The 15,697-nt window shown below is 41.7% G+C and overlaps 1 protein-coding gene across 8 annotated transcripts in view; it reads left to right on the forward strand.

The window, feature by feature from the left end:
• Positions 1-15,697, forward strand: part of LOC129541805 (myomegalin-like) — a 214,533-nt gene that overhangs the window by 115,383 nt on the left and 83,453 nt on the right. The window lies entirely within an intron of this gene.

Genomic DNA, 15,697 nt, shown 5'->3' on the forward strand with positions numbered 1-15,697 from the left:
TGGATTCTTTACCTGCTGAGGCATCAGGGTAGCCCCTTTCTATGGAATGGTAGAAGCTTTATTTAAAAGAACTTTTTTTTTAATGAAACCAGACCTGAAGGGTATGAAGGCAGGAGGGGAGATAATATCCTTGCAAAGGAATATCTGGAGAAATTCTTGCTTTGTTTCTTTTTTTCTCCTCTCCATTTCCCCCCCACCAGTATTATATAAACACCATCTATTAATGTGTGATTACACTGTGGTTGGCCTAAAAAATGACACAGGACAACAGACTTAGGGGAGTCATCCATTAAGCCATCAGGACCTTCCTCCTCACACAAAGCAGCAGACACTCGAGCCATTGCATTTATGCCTCTTTTGGAACCTAATGTAGATATCACTGCATGCAGTGAGGCAGATTTCCTAAAATGGCAAACATTCCAGTGTTACCATGGAGACATCTGATGTAGCCGGTTAAGGCAAGAATGCACTCTAAATGCTCAAGGCAGAGACTGAAAACCTTGCAGCGATTAGCAGCTCAGGCAGCTCCAGCCAACTTCATGTAAGGAGATTTTTTTTTTTTTTAGAGCGGTTTTTCAGTATCCCCTTCTTAAGCTGATGAAGTTGAAGCTAGAGACTCATTTATAAATCCTCATTCAACGTCTTCATTGGTAATGTGTCTCAGAAACAGGCTTTATCACCCAAGGCAATCAGTTCTGTTAGAGCAGGAGGGGAGGTGGAAAAATGAGGGGTTTTTCTTTGCAGCTTTATCTACTGAGCACTTACAGTGCACAAGGTGCTGTAAGGTGACGGAAGAGAAGACAAAAACGTAAAGTTAGTCTCTGACTTGTAGGGATTACAATCTGATTGGAAGATAAGAAAATCTCTGATGGGAACAAAATACAAGGCAGAGGAGAAAGGCAAAAAATCAAAGAAAGGGGCTGGGTGGGCAGTGAAGATTCTGGTCTGTAAGAAATAAACAGGATTTTAATAAGAGATTAAAAAATAATAGACATCAATTTATTTATTCATCCAATGGAGTACCTCAGAAGATAACAGGATGAGTAAAGTGTGGTTCCTCTTCTTAAGCAGCTTACCTGCCTAAGGGGAGAAGGCAAAATGACACACATATTACTATGGGTAGAAAAAGTGCTTTGGAAGTTCAGAGAAGAGAAAGATATGAGGGGATTAAGAAAGGCCACGTAAAGGAAATACTTGAGGCTGGATAGGACTTTGACACGTGGAGGTGGTAACAGTGGGAAAGAATGTTACAAGTAGGTAAGAGAGAGGTAGAAATCTCAGGGTAAGGAAGCAGTAGGTGGAACAGTGAAGCTGTGCAGGGAGACAGTGAGTTTGGCTGGGAAGACAGGATAATGCTGGAGTCAGAGGACCTTAGACGGCAGGTCAAGAAGTTTATAATTGTGGGTGAAGTCCTTAGGTCTCCAGGTTACTATGCAGGAAAATGATATATTGAGATGTTTTAGAAAGATTAATCTGAAAGGAGGAATGAGTAGAGGAGAAAGAAGGTGAGAGGACTAACTATTATGGAACTGTATTACTTAAGATATGAGGTTGCTAGAGGGTAACCAAGAATGAAAGATTTGTGCTAAGGCGAAAGAATGAAGGCTCCAATACTTTGGCCACCTGATGTGAAGCACCAGCTCATTGGAAAAGACCCTGATGATGGGGAAGATTGAAGGCCAGAGGAGATGGGGGCAGCAGAGGATGAGATGGTTGAATGGCATCTCATCCATTCAAATAGACATGAATTTGAGCAAACTCTGGGAAATAGTGGAGGACAGAGGAGCCTGGCATGCAACAGCTGATGGGGTTGCAAAGATTCAGAAACAATTTAGTGACTGAACAACAGCAACGAAAGAATGAGATAAAATTTTAAGATATAATAGCCTGACAATGCAGGAGAAATAAGAGACACAGGTTTGATCCCTGGGTGGGGAAAATTGTCTGAAGAAGGAAATGGCAACCCCAACCCACTCCAGGATTCTTGCCTGGAGAATCCCACGAACAGAGGAGCCTGGCGGGCTACAGTCCATGGGATCGCAGAGTCAGCATGACTGAAGCAACTTGGCATGCACGCAAGCGATTCATTCATTCTTCCACTCATGTAATCCAGTCAGTGACTATTTATTGAGTTCCTACCGTAGCCAGACACTGGTGCGATTAAGTGCTGGAGAAACCATAAGAATAAGCACGGCAGAGTCCTTCCCCTCAGGGAGCTTATATTCTAATAAGGGAGCTAAATAACCACATAATCAAGCAAATAATTGCAAACTGTGATAAATACATTGAAAAAAGAAAAAAGAGCAAGGATTGGCAAACTATCTGGCAAAGACCAGATAGAAATAATTTAGACTTTACAGGCCATAAGATTTCTGCCATTGTAGCACAAGACCAGCCATACACAATACATGAAGGACTTGGCATAGCAGTGTTCCAATAAAACTTTATTTACAAAAACAGGTGGGGGTCGGGTTTAGCTCCCAATTCATAGTTCCCATGACCCTTAATAGATAATTAGGTGGAAAGAGGGGGAGGCATTATAGGTAAAGGGAAGATGGCAAAAAAGAATTCCGTCTTTCCTGGGATAATTTTGAGATGTCTGTGACACATACAGTTGCAGGTACAAACAGTAATTGGCCATTTGAGAGTTGAACTCAGAGGAGCATTCTGGGATAAAGATATTCTTTTAGTGATCCTGAGTACCAAGTGCAACATGTGTGTTCAGAGCAGCAGCACTTCCCACACAACACTGAGCCATCATTAGACATAACAAAGTGTCTGAGAATTCAACTCAATGCTGATACTTTCTACCTGGAGACAGCATCAGAGTCCACGGTTAAGGAGTCAGTCTCACCTTAAGGACTGCCTCCATACCCCTCTCAGTGACCCCTCCGTCCCTCTCCTTTCCACCCCTGGGGCTTCAGACAATGGTTATAAATCCCACTTTATCACCTGTGCCTCTGGCCAGCAATAGATTAGAAGTTTCAACGGCCTCCTCTTTGGACTTCAGACACCAGTCACAAGTACAGACTGTTACATGTATGACCAACTTGCTAGAAATTAGAGGTTCACATGATACAGTCCTCTCCTTGGGTTAGATTAATTTGCTAGAGCTGCTCACAGAAGTAAGAGAAACAGTTTACTTACTGGATCACTGGTTTATTGTATAAGGATATAACCCAGCAACAGCAAGATGAAATGCATTGGGCAAGGTATATGAGAAGGGGTATGGGGCTCCCAAGCCTTCCTTCACCAGTCTCAGTACTCTTCCTGAATTTCCAGGCATTCACCAACCCAAAAGCTGTCTGAACCCAGTCCTCTTGGGTTTTTATGGAAGCTTCATTACAAAAGCATGATTGACTAGATCATTGGCCATCGGTGATTGATAGCCTTCAGGTCTTTTTCCCTTCCCCAGAGATTGGGGATAGGACTGAAAATTCCACCAGATCACCTTACCTGTCTCCTGAGAAACCTGTATGCAAGTCAAAAAGCAACAGTTAGAACTTGACATAGAATGCTGGACTGGTTAAAACTGAGAAAGGAGTATGTCAAGTATGTCACCCTGCTTATTTAACTTATATGCAGAGTACACCATGCAAAATGCCAGGTTGGTTGAATCTCAAGCTAGAATGAAGATTGTCAGGAGAAATATCAACAATCTCAGATATGTAGATGATACCACTCTAATGGCAGAACGTAAAGAGGAACTAAAGAGCCTTTTGATGGGGGTGAAAGAGGAGAGTGAAAAAGCTGGCTTAAAACTCAGCATTCAAAAAACTAATATCGTTTATCTGGTCCTATCACTTCATAGCAAATAGAATGGGGAAACAATGGAAACAGTGACATTTTATTTTTGGGGGCTCCAAAATCACTGCGGACAGTGACTGCAGTCATGAAATTAAAAGATATTTCCACCCTGGAAGAAAAGCTATGACAAACCTAGATAGTGTATTAAAAAGCAGAGACATCACTTTGCTGACAAAGGTCCATATAGTCAAAGTTACAGTTTATCCAGTAGTCATATACAGATGTGAGAGTTGGACCATAAAGAAAACTGAGCTCTGAAGAATTGGTGGTTTGGAATTGTGGTGCTGGAGAAGATTCTTGAGAGTATGTTGGATAGTAAAGAAATCAAACCTGTTAATCCTAAAGGAAATCAACCCTGAATTTTCATTGGTAAGACTGATGCTGAAAGTGAAGCTCCAATACTTTGGCCACCAGATGCTAAGAACCAACTCATTGGAAAAGACCCTGATGCTGGGAAAGATTGAGGGCAGGAGGAGAAGGGGGACCAGAGAGGGTGAGATGGTTGAATGGCGTCACCGACACAATGGACATGAGCTTGAGCAAAGGGGAAGATAATGAAGCACAGGGAAGTCTGGCGTGCTGCAGTCCATGGGGTTGCAAAGAGTGGACAGGATTTAGTGACTGAACAACAACCATGTTCCTCTGGCGACTACCCCACGCTTTGAGTCACCTCATTAACATAATAAAAGACAGCTTTATCACTGTCATCTTTTAGGAAATGCCAAAGATTTAGGATTCTGTGCCAGAAAGAGGGACAAACCAAATATATATTACAGTAAATCACAGTATCATAAATAGAAGTTGGAAGTTATTAATACAAAGATGGAAAAGACTGTGTATGCTTAGTCACTCAGTCATATCTGACTCTCTGAGACCCCATGGACTGTAGCCTGCCAGGTTCCTCTGTCCATGGGGATACTTGAGGCAAGTATACTGGAGTGGGTTACCATGCCCCCCTCCAGGGGGATCAAACCCAGGTCTCCTGCAATGCAGGCGGATTCTTTAACATCTGAGCCACCAGGGAAGCCCATCACAGTATCAAAAATATAAATTGGAAGTTATTAATACAAAGATGGAAAAGGCTGAGATGATATTGAAAGAGAATGAAAAGACAGGTGAAAATGGCCTAGGACTGACTCACTGTCATTGAACACCTACAAAAGGTTCATAGTGGATGTGACTCTGAATTTACAAATTCAGTTATGCAGGAAATACCAAATTACTTTCCTTAAATCAATTTAGCTTTACCCTGAGTCCTTATCCTAGTCAGGCTGGTGGGAAATTAAATTCCATTCGTTTGGTACTTCCTCTTCCCCACTCTCTCAGTTATGTGACGGACCCTAGGCTTTATCAGGTGTCAAAGCCTCAAGGAGACTACTCTGATCGTTGGTCCACCGATGAAGCACCCCTGCCATAGCACACACAGTTCTCCCAATCCTAAGTGGACTCTTTGATGGAGCCTAGACTAGACTTTATCCTCTCCAAGTCACCCAGGCCTTCTCCTCTCAGGTCCAGCTGCTTCTGTAGGACACTGATGATGGAGGTGGGTCCCTGTTTCTCTTTGACCTCCCACCTCCACCCCATTCTCTTCCTGATTTGGGTGAAAACTCACCCTTTCCTCTTCTGTTGACCTCAAAGACATTTCTCTCTTTTCTCTTCCACACTGGGACATCTGGCTTAATCTTTTCAGTGGGTTTAAAATTTTATCCAAGTCAGGAAATACATTTGACTTTAGTCTACCTCTGTTCTTTGCTCTGCAAAAAACTTCAAGGGAATGCTAAGGGCTTTAACTATTGGATTTAGGAAAGAGGTGGGTGGGGGTATATAGGTAATACATCTATATTCAAAAATTTACCTTGTCGCCATTTGATCAGGGAAGAAGTGTGAGATGAGCTGAAAGGGAAATAGGTTAGGATATTTTTGTATAGATATTGAAATGCCAGGCTAAGGGTTTTGGATGCTGTAGGTAGTGGGGGCTTCCCTGGTAGCTCAGCTGGTAAAGAATTTGCCTGCAGTGCAGGAGACCCTGGTTCGATCCCTGGAGAAGGGATAGATAGGTAGTGGAAATGCTATAGGTTGTGGACAGTTATGGATCTTTACCATAAATGTTCTAGAAATAGTATGCAGGATGATTAGAGAGTTAGGCATCTAAGGCTGTGTAACATGATTCGGGTTTCAAGAATCCTAAAAGGACAGTGTAGGGAAGATGTGAAACAACATTTCTGAACACACTAGAGATGCTCAGAAATAGGGTCGAAAAGAATTTAGCGTTTGGCTTAATAGGGAAGGATTCTGAGAGGTTAAGGCGACACCTCTTTAGTTTACAAGTCTAACCTGTTGTGGATAATAGTTTATGCTTGACCTCATTCCTCCTGATGTTTGTCCAGATAGTGACAATGTTAACTATCCCTCTCATTCTTGAAACTCCATTCCCCTCTCACCTGTGATTTTTTTTTCTAAGTTTTATTTTTATTTCTTTGGTTCCAGTTTTCATCTTTATCTATTTGTTTCTTGTTTATTTTTGATAAAATTGTGCAGCATCTGGGATCTTAGTTCCTAGGCTGGGGAGAACCCAGGCCTCCTCGTAGAGTCCAGTAGAGTCCGAATCACCAGACCATTCAGGAAGTCATCAATTGTTTTTTGTTTGTTTACTTGCTTTTGTTTTTTGGCTGTATCCCATGACTTGTGGAATCCTAGCTCCCCAACCAGCGATTGAACCCAGACCCTTGCAGTGAAAGTGGTGAATCTTAGTCGCCAGACCGCCGGGGAATTCCCTCACCTGTGTTTTGATTGTGGCAGAGCTCTACTTAGTTTTTGCACTTAGTTTTCTCCTCGGTCCCTAAATACTGCATGTCCCAAATAAAACTTTGTATAACCTTTTTGCATATGGCCTCAACTCCCACACTTCTGTTTAGACAATTTTTCTACCAGTCTTCCAGACCCAAACCCTTATCACCATTTTTAACCTTTCATCCTCTCTGCATCAAGTCCTGCTGTTCGTGCCTTCGAAATGACTCATATTTACCACTTTTTCCATTTTTATACTGTGCCACATTATCCCACATATGAATCATGGCAATGGGTTTTTTAGCAAGTCTTCCCTTTTACCATCCCAAAATCTGTCCTTAAAACTTCAAGCCATTCTGTTATCTGATTTTCCTAAAATAAACTTTTCACCATGTCATTCTTTACTCAAATTCATAACACAAAGTCCAAATTCTTTTGCCTTTCTCAAACATTAACCAAATTATAGTTGCCAAGGCCCACCGTAGCATAGTGTCTGGTTTTCAGGTGGCTCTTTATATATGTTCTTTGAGTGAGCAATTATTGAGATGTACAAAGTGTATCTATAGATACATGGATTAGGATCAGATGTCCCACAAAATCCTCTTTACTGACCGGCTTGCACCAGATTTAACCTAACTCCCAAGACTTTTCATGATGCTACTTTCTTCTTCTTCTTCTTTTTTTTGCTTTGGCTTTCTTTCTCTTTTCCTTTCCTTTGTTTCCTCCATCCTAAAACCCATTTTAGGCCCCACTCTTGTCTACTTCACCTGAATTAGCTCATACTTATCTCAGCTTTTTCTGCACTTACGTTGAAGCTGTCAGTACCAATGTTTACCGATCAGTTATTCTAATTGTAGCATGCACATTCTCACCCCTTCAGCTAAACCGAAAACTCCCTGAAGACAGAGAAATAAAAAAAAAAAAAAGCACTGAGTTTGCATAAATTCTTGCTCATCGGTTGATTAACAAGTATTTTGAAATTCATTTAAACAGCTGTGGATTATTTAATAACATGAAAGCCTGCAGTGTTTACTATATTAAGATAAGTTTTGCTGATAACCATATTACTGAAGTTTGTAGTTGAACTGGAAGTCTCCTGGTATTAAATCAACTGTTTTGAAATGCTGTGTGTTTCACTAATGCAAAGTATGACTGCTTCTGTCTTCTTCAGGATTTCTAACCAGCAGAGAGAAATCACGCACATGCTTGTGGCATTACCATAAAGTCTAACTGGCTTGACTTTGATATTCTCACATTTCCTCATCTGCTTTTGTTTCTCTGCCAGAATGACTTTTTTTTTGGAGGGGGGTATAGTTTTTAGTAATTAGGACAGCTCTTTTCAATGTCATAAACTAGGGTAATGAAATCTAATACAACTGGTTTGGGACATAGGGATTTTCCACCTCTTGGAAACTCCCTCCCAGCCCAGAATGAGGTCTTAGAAACACTACAACAGAGGGAGTACAAAAGTAGCTACGGTTCTAAGAGAATCTTCCCAGGCCCCCAGATTTGGAGATCAAAATAGAGATGGTGCAAAAGATCCCGATCATAGTAATACTTAGGAATCTTGTTCCAAAGGAGCATACAGTTCTCTAAATTCAACAATTTTGTATATAGTTCTTCCTTAATGAGTTTTCCCATTTGTCTGCAGAACTGATCTTTTGACTGAGATGTGTTGGAAAACACTTTAAGAGAGTTCTGTTTGGTTCTCAGCAGCATCTGTATGATCTGAGAATCTATTCAGAATGCACATGCTTGGGCCCCTTCTCAGACCAACTGAATTAGAAATGTGTTAAATCTCCCCTTTAACAAGCCCTCCAAGTGATTCTGATACATGCCAAAGGTGGAAAACCACTGTTTAATTTCAATATGTTTATTTTGTAGATTAGGAAATTAAGGGCCAGATATAAGTGATTTGACTTAGGATAGACAGCAAATATGTGCTTGTGAAATGCATCTGTTGATTCATTTTGATATAAAACTAATCATTTGCTTAATTCATTACATTCATTAATAGCTTATCAAAATATGAAAATTGTTCTCAGTAAAATTTTCCTTTATTATGTACTTTTGATAAGTTTTAGAAGTAATCAGTTCAGTTCAGTTGCTCAGTCATGTCCGATTCTCTGCGACCCCATGAACCGCAGCACCGCCAGGCCTCCCTGTCCATCACCCACTCCCGGAGTCCACCCAAACCCATGTCCATTGTGTCGGTGATGCCATCCGACCATCTCATCCTCTGTTGTCCCCTTCTCCTCCTGCCCTCAATCTTTCCCCGCATCAGGGTCTTTTCAAATGAGTCAGCTCTTCACATCAGGTGGCCAAAGTATTGGAGTTTCAGCTTCAACATCAGTCCCTCCAGTGAACACCCAGGACTGATCTCCTTTAGGATGGACTGGTTGGATCTCCTTGCAGTCCAAGGGACTCTCAAGAGTCTTCTCCAACACCACAGTTCAAAAGCATCAATTCTTTGGTGCTCAACTTTCCTTGTAGTTCAACTCTCACATCCATACATGACTACAGGAAAAACCATAGCCTTGACTAGACAGACCTTTGTTGGCCAAGTAATGTCTCTGCTTTTTAATATGCTGTATAGGTTGGTCATAACTTTCCTTCCAAGGAGCAAGTGTCTTTTAATTTCATGACTGCAATCACCATCTGCAGTGATTTTGGAGCCCAAGAAAATAAAGTCTCTCACTGTTTCCACTGTTTCCCCATCTATTTGCCATGAAGTGATGGGACCAGATGCCATGAATGTTTTCTGAATGTTGAGTTTTAAGCCAACTTTTTTACTCTCTTCTTTCATTTTCATCAAGAGGCTCTTTAGTTCTTCTTCACTTTCTGCCATAAGGGTGTTGTCTTCTGCATATCTGAGGTTATTGATCATCACAAAAGCCCTCGGTCTTACCTTGACAAATGCTTCACTTCAATTATAAATGTGTGTGTGTGTGTGTGTGTGCACGCGCGCGTGTGCTCAGTAGTTCGGTTGTTCCCAACTCTTTGCGACCCCATGGAGTGTAACCTACCAGGCTCCTCTGTCCGTGAGATTTCCCAGGCAAGAATACTGGAGTGGGTTGCCATTTCCTTCTCCAGGGGATCTTCCTGACCCAGGGATCAAATCTGTGTCTCTTAAATCTTCTGCATTGACAGGTGGATTCTTTTAGCACTGTGCCATCTATATGGTGTGTATGTGTATATAAAATAATATTTTCCAAAGCTCATATGGATAGGAACTATGAAGTTTCAACTGAGCCTTTTATAGAATTTCTTCTGGGCTACATTTTATTTTCCCAGCTTTCACAGCTATTCTTACGATAAAATAGAGGTTGTTTGTTTAGTCGGACTAAGTCATGTCCGACTCTTTTGTGACCCTGTGGATTCTAGCCCATCAGACTCCTCTGGCCATGGTATTTCCCAGGCAAGAATACTGGAGTGGGTTTCCATTTCTTTCTGCAGGGAATCTTCCCAACCCAGGGACCTGTGTCTCTTGCTTGGCGGGCAGATTCTTTACCGCTGAGCCACCAGGGAAGCACAAAGTAGAAGTTACTTTTCACCAAAGAAATCCCTCAGATTAAAATGTTATGGGTACTTACATATTTATTTACTCCTTTAATCTTTTAAAAATTGAACTAATAATAATATTTAAGATCTACAGATAAAACCATTCAGTTCAGTGAGCTTCAAAATTGTACACATCCATGTAACCATCACCCAAAACAAGATACAGAACATTTTCATCACTCCAGAAAATTCTGTTGTTCCCCCTTGCAATCAACTGTTACCCTATCTCCCTCCTCCTCACCCAGTAACCACTTTCTGAATTTCTATTATTATATAAATAGTTAGACTTTAAGTTGTTAGACTTAAATGAAATCACTCAGGATGTATTGATATGCTTGTTTCACTTAAGATGCTTTTGTGATTCATTCATGTTGTGGGTATCAGACTTCGTTCTTTTTTATTAATGGTTAATATTGGGTGCAACAGTGGAAATGAATCTGCCTGGCAATGCAGCAAATGCAGGACACATGGGTTCTGTCCCTTGGTTGGGAAGATCCCCTGGAGAAGGAAATGGCCACCCACTCCAGTATTCTTGCCTGGAAAATTTCATGGACAGAGAAGCCTGGCAGGCTATAGTCCATAGTGTCACAAAGAATTGGATATGACCAAGCACACACACACTTCTAATATTACATTATATGAACATATCAAAATGTGTTTATCCTACCTGTTAGTAACACTTTTTTTTCTTATCACAAAATCAATATATGCTTATTACAGAAAATTACAGAATACAAATGAGAAAAGGAGAAAGGAAGTCTCCATAATTATACTCTCTAGACTTAATCACTAATAACTTGCATATCCCCTTAAACTTTTGTTTATATAAACTGTCCACAGATATTTATCACATATATTATAAGAGTTCTCATTGTAGGTTCAAGTTTTACCACTTAGACTCTATGTGTCTTAAATTGGCACAATTCTTAGTTGTTTTGTTGTGGGTTTTTTTTTGCCTCAAGGCTTGTGGGAATGTCAGTTCCCTGACCAGAGATTGAACTCAGGCCACAGCAGTAAAAGCCAGTGGAAATCAGTAGGCTGCCAGGGAACTGCTCTTAGTTTTAACTATAGGATATTTCCAAATTTTAAAACATTTAAAAACTAATATATGAATATATACTTATCACCCCAGATTCAAATCATCCATGGTATACAGAATAAAAGTAAATGTTCAGCTCCCCATTTTGCTTGCCTCCCCTGAGGTAGACAGTGTTAACTAGATACAAAAAATCTTGACCAAGATGATACTGGTCAGAACTGTGAAGTGCTGAATTTATTATCCACAACTTTTGTTTCTTTTCTTCTCTCTCTTTTAAAAAATATTTTATTTATTTATTTATGGCTGGGCTGGATCTTCGTTGCTGTGGGCAGACTTTTCTCTAATTTTTCTAGTGGGGGTTACTCCTTCTTGTGTGCCGGCTTCTCATTGTCGTGCCTTCTCTTGTGGAGCATGGGTTCTAGAGTACAGGTCTGGTAGTTGTGGTTCATAGGGTTAGTTGCTCCAAGGCATGGGAGATCTCCCTGGACTAAAGGGATCGAACCCATGTCTTCTGAATTGGCAGGACCATTAAGGATGTCCCACATAACTTTTCTTCTGAGTTTCACTTAAAAATTTTTATTTTCAGTTTATCTATACAAAAGTGATCTTTTTAGCTGTACAAAAAAGATCTTCACAACCCAGTTAATTACGATGGTGTGATCACTCACCTAGAGACAGATATCCTGGAATGTGAAGTCAAGTGGGCCTTAGAAAGCATCACTACAAACTAAGCTAGTGGAGGTGATGGAATTCCAGTTGAGCTATTTCAAATCCTGAAGGATGATGCTGTGGAAGTGCTGCACTAAATATGTCAGCAAATTTGGAAAACTCAGCAGTGGCCACAGGACTGGAAAAGGTCAGTTTTCATTCCAATCCCAAAGAAAGGTATGACAAAGAATGCTCAAACTACCGCACAATTGTACTCATCTCACATGCTAGTAAAGTCATGCTCAAAATTCTCCAAGCCAGGCTTCAGCAATACATGAACCATGAACTTCCAGATGTTCAAGCAGGTTTTAGAAAAGGCAGAGGAACCAGAGAACAAATTGCCAACATCTGCTGGATCATCAAAAGAGTTCCAGAAAAACATCTATTTCTGCTTCATTGACTATGCCAAAGCTTTTGACTGCGTGGATCACAATAAACTGTGGAAAATTTTGAAAGAGATGGGAATACCAGACCACCTGACCTGCCTCTTGAGAAACCTGTATGCAGGTCAGGAAGCAACAGTTAGAACTGGACATGGAACAACAGACTGGTTCCAAATACGAAAAGGCGTATGTCAAGGCTGTATATTGTCACCCTGCTTATTTAACTTATATGCAGAGTACATCATGTGAAATGCTGGGCTGGAGGAAGCACAAGCTGGAATCAAGATTGCTGGGAGAAATATCAATAACCTCAGATATGCAGATGACACCGCCCTTATGACAGAAAGTGAAGAGGAACTCAAAAGCCTCTTGATGAAAGTGAAAGAGGAGAGTGAAAAAGTTGGCTTAAAGCTCAACATTCAGAAAACTAAGATCATGGCATCTGGTCCCATCACTTCATGGCAAATAGATGGGGAAACAGTGGAAACAGTGAGAGACTCTATTTTTTTGGGCCCCAAAATCACTGCAGATGGTGATTGCAGCCATGAAATTAAGATACTCCTTGGAAGGAAAGTTATGACCAATCTAGACAGTATATTAAAAAGCAGAGACATTACTTGGCCAACAAAGGTCCGTCTAGTCAAGGCTATGGTTTTTCCAGTGGTCATGTATGGATGTGAGAGTTGGACTATAAAGAAAGCTGAGCGCCAAATAATTGATACTTTTGAACTGTGGTGTTGGAGAAGACTCTTGAGAGCCCCTTGGACTGCAAAGAGATCCAACCAGTCCATCCTAAAGGAGATCAGTCCTGGGTGTTCATTTGAAGGTCTGATGTTAAAGCTGAAACTCCAGTACTTTGGCCACCTGATGTGAAGAGCTGACTCATTTGAAAAGACCCTGATGCTGGGAAAGGTTGAGGGCAGGAGGAGAAGGGGATGACAGAGGATGAGATGATTCGATGTCATCACCGACTCAATGGACATGAGTTTGGGTAGGTTCCAGGAGTTGGTGTTGGACAGGGAGGCCTGGCGTGCTGCAATTCATGGGGTTGCAAAGAGTTGGACACGGCTGAGTGACTGAACTGAACTGAAAAATATCAAATGATCATGTTAGGAGTAGTCTAGTACTCTAGCTTACTATCCATTTTGAGATATGGTCTGTAAGTATTTTCTCTGGGAGTAAAGAGTTGAGTGCTTTATTTATCTTGTTGGAAGCCAAGAAATGTATAGCTCTCTTTTCTAATATGTTGATCTTTGTTATAGCAAACATACTCTTCAATGCTAAGTTGCTTTTTCTCTATTTGTACTGACTTGCATGTCTATGTCAACTATCTGTATGATGTCAATAAAGTTTAGAGACTGCAGGTCAGGTGCAAAATCTTATTAAAGAATACAGAATAATACAAAGTATTACTTAGAGTTTGCTCCCAAAGAGCACTTTTGTTTCATTAATTACTTTGTTTCATTTTGCATTTTCTTCAGTAAGAGAATGTGGCTTGCATCCACAGCCAAAGATGAGGCCTTAATTAATATCTTAGTTTGTACTTTTTGGACTTTTTGAGTCCTTGCTATTCTTGAAGACAGTACTTAAAGACAGGGTATAGCAGGGTAGTGTTCTGGTAGGCCAGAAACTCCTTGCCTCTGTATAGATTCCAAAGACTGTTACTTAATTTCTTCTGACTCTGAAGCTCATATAGCTGCTGCTGCTGCTAAGTCACTTCAGTCGTGTCCGACTCTGTGTGACCCCATAGATGGCAGCCAGGCTCCCCCATCCCTGGGATTCTCCAGGCAAGAACACTGGAGTGGGTTGCCATTTCCTTCTCCAGTGTGTGAAAGTGAAAAGTGAAAGTGAAGTCGCTGAGTCGTGTCCGACCCCTAGGGGCTCCAGGGACTGCAGCCTACCAGGCTCCTCCATTCTCATATAGCTAGAGGTAGGCAAAAATGCATCTATGTGAGTTTTACTTGGAAATCTCTTTTACAGTCTTGGTTTGGGGGCCAGAATGTGCATATTTAGGTGAAATCACAGATGCAAGGTTCTGTAGCCTACTAAAGCCAAAGCTCTAAGGACTGTCCTTATTGTTCATGATGGAGCTACTAAGATTTTGTTTCGATGATTAAACAAAAGAGTGATACAATCTTGAGTGTGCCGAGTCCCATTTGTTCAATGAGCCAAATTCTGTTCAAGTACTTACCCCAAATCATCTCATTTAATCCTCCATAAGAATTTTGGGGATTTATTATGAGTTTTCATTGAAGGCATCTGACTGTCTCCAGGTATAGGAGTATAGGCTCTGACCTGGAGATGAGGTTCAGAAATACTTTGATTGTTGTTGGCCTTATTAATATCTCACAAGGTCAAGTTAGTGAAATCTAGCATTACTGTAACTGGGAAATGTCCTTCTCTGGGAAAACTCCAGATGATTGTCTGGGACTGTTTTTCCTCCTATTTGGAGTTTGCCAGGGCGAGAATTATAAGTGAAGGATGACACCTCAATTCCACTTAGAGAGAGCCCCAGCTTCCGTCCACTATTTGTGTGCAATTCAAGTTCTATACCCAAGGGTGGGGTGACTTACTACTGGATAATGTTGAATAAGACAGGATACTACCTGAAGTCAGTTAAATTCCCAGCCCCACTTCTGCAGAGAGCAGCACTCCCTGATACTTTGGACTCTTGCTCAAATAAACAAGGTCTTTTGTTCTAGTGTTTGTTGTCTCCCCTTCCCACCCTGAAAATAGGGCCTGCAGTCCACGTGAAACTTGAAAGAGGATTTGCTGACGGCAGCCTGCTCTCAGGTGTCTGCATTCTTGAAAAAGCTCATTTTGTCCATTATCTTCAAAATCTTGGTAAACCAGCTGCATTCGTGTGGTTTTTGTTGGACTCTTTCTCAGGTGACTGCTTTGTGCTGCCTCTCAATTTACGCTCTAAAAAAAAGACAAATCATCCTGCAAACTCAACCCCTCATGGCGAGGGAAGAAACACTTGTCCTCTTTTCTGAGTACTCGCAACCGTCGCGAGGGAGGTTGTACTGAGCCTCCTAAAATGCCCCGCTCCCCGGCCGCTGGTGAAGCCCCAGGGCCTTTTAGTCTAGGGACAGGAGCGAGGAGGCGGGGCGGGAGAGAGGCAGCGCGCAGCGGTACCCAGTGCTGCTGCGAGACTGCTCCCTCCAGAGTACGTGGCAGTACCCGTGGCCAGAGGGGGAGGGGATTCGGCTTTCTCCTCCCCGTGCAGAGCCTCGGGACGGTGCTCCCGGGCGGGCGGGAGGAACCGCAGGGGAGTGGTGCGCTTTCGGAGTGAAATTTTAGCAGATAAAAGTGGCCTGGCAGCGGTCGGCATCCGTCCCGCCCTTCCACCCCGGTCACCACAGCAGGTCGAGTCCGCGCTGCACCGCGAGGAGCACACACCGGTTTGGGA

The sequence above is a fragment of the Moschus berezovskii genome, chromosome 4 (assembly GCF_049115385.1).
Source record: "Moschus berezovskii isolate FMDL1 chromosome 4, NW_MosBer_1.0, whole genome shotgun sequence".
Lineage (NCBI taxonomy): Eukaryota > Metazoa > Chordata > Mammalia > Artiodactyla > Moschidae > Moschus > Moschus berezovskii.